Below are 12,000 nucleotides of genomic sequence, written 5' to 3' on the forward strand. Positions count from 1 at the left end.
CAGAGAGATGTTGAATCGAACACACTGAACTCGCTCCATTAAAAGAGATTCCTCGATCTTCGCAATGCCCGGAAGTCGTTCTTATTCTTATTGATTTAATTGCGTGTGGTGTGTACGTGCAAGCAATGTGGGACATCGATGTACACAGATATGAACAAGATCAGCAGACAAGACGTCTTTAATTTAATCGATCTCTCCACTAAACAACGGAATGTTTAACACGAAATATAAATCCCAAGGCCTTCGTGCGAGTCCATAATTGCTGCAGCATTGCTTCAGTGCAAGCCAACTGTGGACGGGTTTTGGTGGACACTGTGTGTGTACACTGTGTGTGTGTGTACACTGTGTGCAAGCCAACTGTGGACCGGTTTTGGTGGACAATGTCTCAACAGCAGTGGGGCTTGCTTCAAGCCAAGGTTGTGAACTGCAGTAAAATATAATGCATCAGATAACATCTGATTAAGAAGCTATTTGAAAAAAAAAATAAGCACCGTCTGCTTAACAGTGGATGTAAAACATACTATTGTAGTGTCATTCAAAACGAGTAGGCCATTGCATGCTGGCGAATTCTAAACATTAGCGACAAATTACACAACTGAGATGAAACATCAATCATCGCCCCCTACTGACAGCCTCTTGTTCACATACTCTTTGGTTCTTTCAGTAAAGTCACGTAGGTAGAAAAAATAATAATATATCACGACGTTTCGATCGTAACACAAGCGGTCGTCTTCAGGTGGAAAAAATAAATGCAGGCCAGTGCAGGGCCACCACCCTGTGCCACACAGGGTCAGCTGCTACTTGGGGATGCTCTTCGAGTGTTTCAGACGAGATATGATACAAAACTCGGAGTTGCCGAGGTGATTAAGCAAGCAACTTGTAAAAGCAATTATTATAACATAGTGAATGCTTGGGGGCGTATTGGCTCTCGCTCCTGGTTAGAGGTCTCCCCAACCCACAGGTCCACAAAGACTGGCCGGCCTTACTCTGCAGGTTGCACCTAGGAACTGAGTGTTCAACTTCCCATTCTTGTCATTAAAGGCATGTGACAAAGGTGCATCTATTGGAGCGACATCATCTCAAGCTTACACATCTACTGGGTCTCCACTTGACTTTGTATTGTCTAGGAGCAAGTCCACCTACACTTCCACAAACTAATGGGAGTTGCCTCGCTCTGCCTCACAGTAAGAATTCTCCTCCTGATTCACGTTGCCTCCATCGATGTGAAGGTTTGCCCATTTTGGAGTTGAATCTTCATCTTCACATTTTACCTTCACTTCTTTGCTCTTCACCATCACCTCTTCATATTTTACCTCGATACCTTTAAGTGTCAAAGCTGGGATTTTCCTCTGGTTCTTGTTTCATGAGGGATGGGCTCATTGCGGCACTTTGACTTTCACAAGCTGATTTCAGACTCCACTCCTTGTGGATCTTCTGATGCTTCTGTGTTCTCTGGTGTACTTGAAGATGTAATGACTGTGCAAATGCCTTCCCGCACACACTGCACTTGAAGGGTTTCTCTCCCGTGTGTGTTCTCTGGTGTACTTGAAGATTTGATGAATGTGCAAATGCCTTCCCGCAAACACTGCACATGAAGGGTTTCTCTCCCGTGTGTGTTCTCTGGTGTCTTTGACAATTTGATGAATCTGCAAACGGCTTCCCGCACAGAGTGCACCTGAAGGGTTTATCTCCCGTGTGTGTTCTCTCGTGTCTTTGAAGATGTGACACATGTACAAACGCCATCCTGCACAGAATGCACCTGAACGGTTTCTCTCCTGTGTGTGTTCTCTGGTGTAATTTAAGATGTGGTGACTGTGCAAACGCCATCCCACACACAGTGCACTTGAAGGGTTTCTCTCCTGTGTGTGTTCTCTGGTGTTGTTTAAGACCAGATGACTGTGAAAATGCCTTCCCACACACACTGCACTTGAAGGGTTTCTCTCCTGTGTGTGTTCTCTGGTGGGTCTGAACAACTGATGAATGTGCAAACGCCTTCCCGCACAAGGTGCACCTGAAGGGTTTCACTCCCGTGTGTGTTCTCTGGTGGGTCTGAAGAACTGATGGCCATGCAAATGCCTTCCCACACACAGTGCACTTGAAGGGTTTCTCTCCAGTGTGTGTTCTCTGGTGTACTTGAAGATGTGGGGACTGTGCCAACGCCATCCCGCACAGATTGCACTTGAAGGGTTTCTCTCCCGTGTGTGTTCTCTGGTGTATTTTAAGAGCAGATGACCGTGAACATGCCTTCCCACACACACTGCACTTGAAGGGTTTCTCTCCCGTGTGTGTTCTCTGGTGTATTTTAAGAGCAGATGACTGTGAAAATGCCTTCCCACACACTGTGCACTTGAAGGGTTTCTCTCCTGTGTGTGTTCTCTGGTGGGTCTCAAGAACTGATGGCCATGAAAATGCCTTGTCACACACAGTGCACTTGAAGGGTTTCTCTCCTGTACGAGTTCTCTGGTGCTGTGTCAAATTTCCAGTCCAATCCGTGCTGTATGCACGCTGGTCGCAATGTTGACTTGTCGTACCGAGCTGCTGTGCTGACTGCCTTTGCTCCATCAGACCTGCGTCAGCTGCAGACAGAAAATAAGAATATCCACACCATCTACACGTCAGTATCGAGCCATGGAGGAATGCATATATACAGTCACACGTGACTTACACGTCTATATTCATTCATGTATTCATGAAGTAGTGAAAAAGTTTCCCAAAATCATCACAGGGCTGTTATGACACACAATGAGAGGGAAAATGTCATTAATATGCCAGGAAGCCCTCGTATCTTCAAAATGAATGTTAACTCAAAACTCCGAGCACACAATTTCGGCTGTCTGGCTACAAAAGGAATATTTATAAGAGCTAAATTCAGCTGACATAGCAAAGGGTGTTGAAAACAATACAATTTGTGTTAAGCTTAAGTTAATGTTCAATCGCAACTTAGAGGTGTGAATCCAGGCTCAGATGTCCTTGAATGCTGGGGATGAACAGTTCCGACTTCAGCTGAATTTGTGTGCTGTGTTCACCTCCTGTTTCCATTCTTACAAAGAGTTCCAGAGGAAAAGAAAAATAAACTATTGTTTTGATATAACTTCCGTGTTCAATAGAGTTAATAGACTTTACTTCAAACACAAACTTGACACTGTCACACACTGGCAGTGGCGTGTCTAGAATCATGCCTGGCCACCGTCATCTGCTCGGCATTAATGCTTTCTCACTCCACCAAGTAATTAATCGAGGATCAATGAACATATCCGAGGCTAACTGGAGTTTGCGTGTCTCTCTCCGTGGTGAGATGTTAACTACCTCACCTGGTGTACAGGAAGTCGTGGGTTCGATCCCGACCCTGACGCCTGCTGTATATTTGGAATTTGCGCGTCTCTCCGCTGAGCGTCTTTGACCGATAGACATTGATACACGTATTCTTGTTTCTTTCGGTAAAGTTACGTAGACAGAAAATAACAATAACAGATAATACAATTACATTAAATAAAGACCATTTGTGTTGCAATCAAAACGTGGGTTTTTTTGTTGCTTTATTTAATATTTTTTATGTTTATTAAGTTATTGTTATTTTATTTTCTATCTACGTGACTTTACCGAAAGAACCAAGAATATTAATTCCTGCAGTCACCAAAGTTTTAAGTCAAAACATTCACACACGTTGACAAAGCCTCACCTTGTGTTGTTGTGGGCAGGTCCCTTCTGATAACAAGAGCGGTATAGCAGCTCAAGCGGGCTTGGCCTGCTAACAAAAGTACGAAAATAAAAACTGCGTGAATATTTACAATAAAAAAGTTACAAAGTGGCGAGCCGGGTGAAGACAAATTAAACTTAAGCGAGATAATTAAAGTAAATGCAATCAGGCGAGGGCAGGAGGCAAGGCCCCGCGTGGCTAGGCCCCGCGTTGTAAAGTTCCAACCTGGACATCGATTCCCATGCTCGCTGCTACTCAACTGACATCCCTACGAGAGAGAGAGAGGCTCTACCTTGGTAAACAACCACCACCACCACAACATCCACCACCATGAGAATTTCTCACCTTCGGATTTAAGTGCAAGGGCGGATCGGCAGCCTCCTGTTACCTCGCGACGTCACGCGGGTAAGCAGGTAACGTGACGTCACTTCCGGGGTAAGAGACACGCCCCTCCTATGAGCGGCTCTGTAACTGAATAAATTATGTTAATGTTAACTGGCCATATGTCGAGGGATGGGGCGTGGCTGCTTAACCCGACGGCTTCAACGGACACATTATGTTAATGAACCGCCCTCACTGGACGTTGCTTTGCCCAAATAAGGATTGCCACTGGATTGATATCTGCAGTGACCCAAGGGGAGGTGACGTCACGCCCAAGAGCACCGTGGACGGGGTTGGGGGAGTGTGAATACCTTGGTGACATGACGTCACTAGCGAGGTACACCTCCCGCTGGCACTTCATGCCGATGAGGTCATGATGAGTGGTGACGTCACAGAGCGGGGATGGAGTTTAAGTTGATTTAGATTCATTTTCCATTGCCCCCTCCCTTGGGTGCGTGAACTCAGCAACAACAACGTGGACATTATTGTGTGTACGTACACACTGTGTGTGTGTAGTGACTGCAGTAATTTATATTCAATATATAAAAAGATATAAAACGTGAGAATTTGTATTGTTTTATATATATTTTATTATTTTATTGTTTCCCTTCAACGTGACTTTACCAAAAGAGCTAAGAATATAAGGGACAAGTCCTTAGTAACAACTCCTTACGAACAACTCCCTACTTACTAACAACTCCCTACTAACAACTCCTTACGTACTAACAACTCCCTACTAACAACTCCCTACTAACAACTCCTTACTTACTAACTCTTATCATTTTTCATTGCTGAAGGGGTTGCCCCTCCTACCTGAAAATCCTGGCTCCACCTCTGAGTGTGTGACAGGGTCAAGTTTGTATTTGCAGTAAAGTCTAACTCTATTGAGCACGGAGGTTATATAAAAACAGTAGTTTATTTTTGTTTTCCTCTGCTACTCTTTCTAAGAATGTAGTCGGGAAGTTATCACAGCACACGTGCAGCTGAAGTCGGAACTGTTCATCCCAGCATTCAAGGACATCTGTGCCTGGCTTCACACCTCTAAGTTGCGATTGAACATTAATTTATGCATTTCTGCATAACACAAATAGTATTATTTTCAACACCCTTTGCTATGTCACCTGAATTTAGCTTTCATAAATATTCATTTTGAAGCCAGACAGCCTAAATTGTGTGCTCGGAGTTTTGGGTTAACGTTCATTTTGAAGATACGAGCACTTCGAGGCACGTTTATGACATTTGCCCTCATTGCGTGCCATAACAGCTCGTGTGATGAATTTGGGACACTTTTTCACTATAACATGAATATATGAATAAGTATAGACGTGTTAGTCACGTGTGACTGTATATATGCATTCCTCTGTGCATCGATACTGACGTGTAGATGGTGTGGATATTCTTTTTTTCTCTCTGCAGCTGTCGCTTCCTCTGCAGAATTTGTCTGATGGAGCAAAGGCACTTGGTGCAGCTCGGTGCAAAAAGGCATCAATGCGACCGGTGTCCATACAGCACGGATCGTACTGAACATTTGACATTGCACCAGAAAACTCACACAGGGGAGAAACTGTTGTATATATAGGTGTTATGAAAATTGATGAAAATAATAAAAAATTAATGAAATTTGAAATTTGCATAATTTATCCGAAATTATGTTCATCAGTGTAATTATGTGCATAAATTATGCTGATTCGAGATATAATCGTATTAATTTATGCGAGTGGGCGTGGTCATGATAATGCAGGTCGTTATGGATTATAAGGTCGAGCCTCGGTGACGAGGATTGTGTTATGAATTGGAATAACGCAATTAATCGTATGCAGTGATGCAGGCGTTGTGAGCGTGAATGAGAGAGAGTCGATTCGACTCTGCTCTTTAATTCCGTATTATCGATAAGGATACGATTACTCTCGATTGAACATTATGAATTATGTGTGTTATGGATTATGTGTGGTGATAGTGTGCTTATGATAGGTCCCCAGGATTCAGATCTCATACGCAGAACAATATTATGCAGAATTTCAGGAAGAATCACACACAAACCTTCTGCTTTGATCAATTTTATTTTCTAGCTAACTTAAATTTTTGGATAATATGAAAACTCAATCTCTAGATGTTGGAATTTCAACACAGCGTTAACATGATACCATCACGATTGCGTTGTTTCACCTCGATAGCGGCACCTGTGGTTAATTCCCGACGCGTAACGCAATCGATCGGTTGTTGAGAGAGAGATTAAAAACAAGCGAACTATTCTATCAAAACCTTAACCTTATAATATGCAAACTCGTATTCTTGAATGATTACACAACACGGCACTCGGTCTTTGATTCGTATCCAATCCTTAACACATTCTGATATGCGAAATTATTATGCTTGAAATCGTCAGCACAGTACCACGGCGATGTTCGTTCATTGATTCATCAACGATTATGCAATTAAAGCGTTCGACTGAAATAATTCTGATTGCCTTATCAACACCACTTGATGGCCGCAATGCTTCGTTACTTGAATTGTCACACAACACAGCATTCGGTCATTGATCATGCGCGGCCCTTAATGCAATTATTGTCACGTTGTTAACAATAGGATGACTGATTATTATGCAACGCTACTCGTTGAAAGGGTACTCCAACCAGTATTATTCTTGGAGGCACAAATATGCGTTTGAATTCGTTATTTCATTCGTGGATACCAGCAAGATTATGTAGAAAGAAAAATATTAACGAACGACTCAAGTATTTCTAATAGACTTTTCAACGCGACTCAATGGGTGGCGATGTTTCTTTTTGAGATCCTTATCTCGGGCCAATCTTTTAATTAATTGTGGCCAGACCCTTGACAGGGAACCGGTTGAACACGCTCTTCACCCCCGCGAGCGGCGCTCCGTGGTGAGGTGCCAATAATGAATCCTTGTTAATGGGTCAGTTGGTAATTTATGCGGTTAGAAGTACAGCCCCGGCACAATATTACAGAGGAAAATTATGAACACTCTTAAAAACGATGGATTATTCACTCGGTCGTTGCGATGTTTCCACAATCACGGATGGTTCAATGGCTTGAGGTTTTAGGCTTTGTTAATGACCCGTGTGTGTGTTGAATGGTATGAGTGGTGAAAGAGTAGGCCAATGTTCGGAATCGATTCTTTGCGTCAAGCAGACGTCTGTTTTGTCGTGTAGTGGGGGGCAGTGTATCATACGTATCAGTTGATTCTTCTTTCAGTAGTTGGTTCGGACTCGACGGACGTTGGTGAACGAGTAGATGCGTTGTTGTAGCTGCGATGACCGTCTGGTAGATGGCGTTAGAAGCACGCCCGCAGCGGCGCGGTTGTACGCGGACGGTATGTAATGCGCGCAGGGCGTCTGCGAGCAGCTGGCACGCTGGTGCTCCGTCGTTGGTGGTTGTAGATTGCAGGCTCACGATTCGCTCGTGGTGGCGCTGGCCGCTAACAGCGGCAGCGGGTCGCCAATCGGCGACACTCGCCAATTCGGCGAGTTGTAGAGGCGTCTCTGGCGTCGGTGATGGCTGGTCTTCTGCTGAGATGAGTTGAGCGGGTCTTCTGCTGAGATGAGTTGAGATGAGTCTTCTTCTGTTGAGCTGAGTTGAGATGAGTCTTCTTCTGTTGAGCTGGCCTCGAGGGCTGATGAGCTGATTTCAATGCTGAAACGGCTCCTTTTTATGCCAAAAATCTCTCTCCTTCTCGGCTCCCCCTCACGAGGCGGAGCTATCTCTGATCTGATCGTATGTCGGTGGGGGGGGGATCGTGTGTCGGTGGTGGGGGGGGGTTCGTATGTCATTGTGTATGTTTGTGTGTGTGTCATTTATGACACGGTTCTGTTGGGGTCTTTCCTGAAGCCATAAACATCAAGACAACAGACACCTCGATTCATCTTGGAGGCGTCTGGTTGTCTACTCCATCCATCCAAAGAGAGGGGCGGGTTCCCCCCCCTTTTTCGTACACGTTTTCGACGCACAAAGAAATGGTTAAGATTTTTTTATGTTTAACATTTCACATCACAGTTGGTATCTTATCATACACAGTTATGATCCTGCTTGTGATTCATAGTATTTGATTTATTTCCAAGTGAAGATGCTCTTCCGAGGCTATGCATTTTATCACGTGCTGCAGAGAAAGACAAAGGTGGCCGGGATCTTCCCATCTCTCTATACTTTGCAAATATCATTTCGACTCCACATTCTACCAGCCTAATCCACCCCGTTACCTTGGCTCTTACTTAGTTTATTAATTTTCGTCACTTTGTGTGTTTATAAATGTGTGAGTTTATTTAACTTAAAGCTCGCTCGCTCTTTTGCTGCCCGTGTGCAGGGTGGGGTGGGGCCACTACTAAGTCCCGTGTGTGGCAGATGGTTCCTGCGATAACGATCTGTTTGCCCTGGCGTGAAATTCCTCTCTCGCGCTCTTCGGGAGAGACAAAGGTGGTCGGGAGCACCTATCTCTTTATACTTTCGACTTATATTTCTCAAATACCATTTGGTCCCATGTTCGCCACGACTCGTGTTTGTAACTACGTCCTCCCGACACCTCTCGGTTTTACCAAGGTTCGAATTATTATGATGGAATTATTAAAAAGAAAAATAATTATCATCCTGAGTTTAAGAGGTCCGTTTCTTGATTGTTGGAATCCATGTCTCTTGGTTCTGTAAGGTTCTATAATGGAATGTCGTGTAAGGTGAACACGTTATTATTAATGTTATATTGCAATTTCTTTAAAACTTTGTTTGCCTGGTTGCCGTGTGTGGGGTGGGGTGTGTCTCCTCATCAAACCCGGCTGGCTTTTCCAGATGGCACCTTGTGATAAGGTGTGATTCCTGCTTCTCCGCGTTGCGAGAGACAGAGGTGGTCGGGGTTGCTTGGGATATTGTTTAAACTCTTTTGTAAGTTTGCCCGTTCGCCTCATTCCTTCTCGATAACCTTTGATGTGACTCGGTATTCCTGCTCCAAGCTTTGGTTTAACAGTAAAGGTATTAAAGGTGAAAATCATTTGATAGCGAATTAATCATTGGATAATAATTCACTGATGTGTCTGGTGGCCTGTTCTTAATTGGAGTGAGCGTTAGGACTGCTAATTTTATCTTATTCTTGTTGTTGCCTTTTAATTTTTTTGTTGTTTTACTGGCAAATAAGGAAAAAAAATGTATACGATTTACCCTGTTGGCGTCTCCGTGTCTAGTCTCTTGGTGTTCTGACCTCGGAGGGACCTTTCCTAAGGGGCCCATCAAACTCTTGAGAGTTTTATTATTTCTTTATATATATGGCCTGTTTATGACCGACATCTGGTTTTTCGTGTTTCTGGCTTACGGTTTTATTCATTATAAAAAAAATATTGTTTGTCACGAAAGAAAGGAAAAATAAATCTATGTGTATGCATCCGTAAATATTCTTATGGATATTGTGGAAAAAGGGGCCGTATACAACAGTGTACACACACACAGTACACACATTGTACACACACAGTGTACATACACAGTGTATACACAGTGTACACAAACAGTACACACACAGTGTACACACAGTGTACATACAGTATATACACACAGTGTACACACAGAGTACACACACAGTGTATATATACACACACACAGTGTACACACACACAGTGACACAGCGACACACAGTGACACACAGTGTATACACAGTGTACACACACACTGTACACACACAGTGTACACACACACAGTGTACACGCACACAGTGTATACACAGTGTATGTCCACACAGTGTATATACGTACACACAGTGTACACACACAGTGTACACACAATAATGTCCACGTTGTTGTTGCTGAGCTCACACACCCAAGGGAGAGAGCAATGGAAAATGAATCTAAATCAACTTAAACTCCAACTCTGTGAGGTCACCACTCTGCATTACCTCATCGGCGTGAAACGCCAGGGTGAGGTGTACCTCGCTAGTGACGTCATGTCACCAAGGTATTCAGCCCTCCCCCGTCCACCGCGCTCTTGAGCGTGACGTCACCTCCGCTTGGGTCACTGCCGATATCGTTCCAGTGGCAATCCTTATTTGGGCACAGCTACGCCCAGTGACTGGTGGCTCATTAACATAATGTATCCTTAAGCCGTCGCGAGTTTGTTGCGACGGGTCAGCGCCCACGCCCCCATCCCTCGACATATGGTCCGGCTTCATTAGCATAATTTATTCATATTCTTAGCTCTTTCGGTAAAGTCACGTTGAAGGGAAACAATAAAATAATAATATATATAAAACAATAAAAATTTGCACGACGTTTCGACCATAACACAAACGGTCGTCATCAGGTGTGTCGGTTTGCAATAATTTATTTATTTTTAAACAATGTATTTATTTTTAAACAGTGTAAAAAAAGTCAGCACACGCGCAGCGATTTGGCAGTTTATTTAGAAGGACAAGTCCATCTCTGTTCTGAAAAGAAGAGGGGGGAGACGAAAAATTAATGTATGCTGTCTGAAAGCCACTGTAAGCATGAACAATCAATTAAGACCTGAAATGGTTAATCAAATCTTTCCAATGATTGCTAAGCTGGAATCCATCTTCTCGGTTGAAATTGTCTCTATGCTTGTATATGTGGATAGCCTCATGAACGAATCTCTCATGGTAGCCAGATGGCTTACAAAGAACCTCTGTCTTGGAAAAGTCAATGTCATGTGAGCCTACTGAATTATAACAGTGATCTGCTGTTCACGAATGCGGTCCGAGACATGGCGTTTGGTTTCTCCAATGTAACTACTACCACAGAGGCAACTTAGTTTGTAGACACCAGGGTACTGTATGTCCGGAATCACATCTTTTACAGACGGAACCAGATCACGGATTTTATGTAATGTGTTGAAACGGACCTGGATCTTGTGTTTATTCAAGATTTTGGAGATCTTTTTTGTGATCCCCGCAATGTAGGGTAAAGTGATGGTTTTGAACGGCTCCTCAAGAGGGTCCTTCTTCATTGTTTGAGTGATAGCTTTGCGGATTGTATAGTCGGAGTAACCATTAGCCTTAAGAGCTTGGTGTACGTGCTTGAGTTCACTGCCTATGTGTTCCTGGTCGGATATGCATTGGGCTCTATGATACAGAGTCTTGATGAGAGAATTCTTCTGTGATGGATGGTGGTGGGAATCCGGTTTCAGATAAGCATCCGTATGGGTAGCTTTCCTGTAGACAGAGTGGCTCATTGAACCATCAGGTCTCTTTTTAATTAGGACATCCAAAAAAGGTAGCTTGCCATCTTTTTCGACTTCCATGGTAAATCTGATGGCTGGGTGTATGGAATTGATGTGGTCGAAGAATTGGTCTAGAGCAGGCCGGCCATGTGGCCAGATGACAAAAGTGTCATCCACGTACCTCTTCCAAAGACGCTATACGGAGAGACGCGCAAACTCCAAATATACAGCAGGCGACAGTGTCGGGATCGAACCCACTACTTCCTGTATACCAGGTGAGGTAGTTAACATCTCACCACGGAGAGAGACACGCAAACTCCAGTTAGCCTCGGCTATGTTCGTTGATCCTCAATTAATTACTTGGTGGAGTGAGGAAGCATTCATGCCAAGCAGATGAAGGTGGCCGGGCGTGATTCTAGACACGCCACCGCCTGTTTACCCAGTGACAGTGTACAGTTTGTGTTTGCAGCAACGTCTATTAACTCTGTTGAATACGGAGGTTATAGCGTAACAATAGTTTACTTTTGTTTTCCTCTGGTACTCTTTATAAGAATGGAAACAGGAAGTTAACACAGCACACACATGCAGCTGAAGTCGGAACTGCTCACTCCAGCATTTAAGGACATCTGAGCCTGGATTCACACCTCTAAGTTGCGATTGAACATTCATTTATGAATTTCTGCCTAACACAAATAGTATTGTTTTCAACACCCTTTGCTATGTCAGCTGAATTTAGCTCTCATAAATATTCC

This window comes from Petromyzon marinus, unplaced genomic scaffold, assembly GCF_048934315.1.
Source record: "Petromyzon marinus isolate PM22_M1 ecotype Great Lakes invasive population unplaced genomic scaffold, UKy_Petmar_22M1.pri1.0 PM_G_Scaffold_47, whole genome shotgun sequence".
Classification (NCBI taxonomy): Eukaryota; Metazoa; Chordata; class Hyperoartia; order Petromyzontiformes; family Petromyzontidae; genus Petromyzon; species Petromyzon marinus.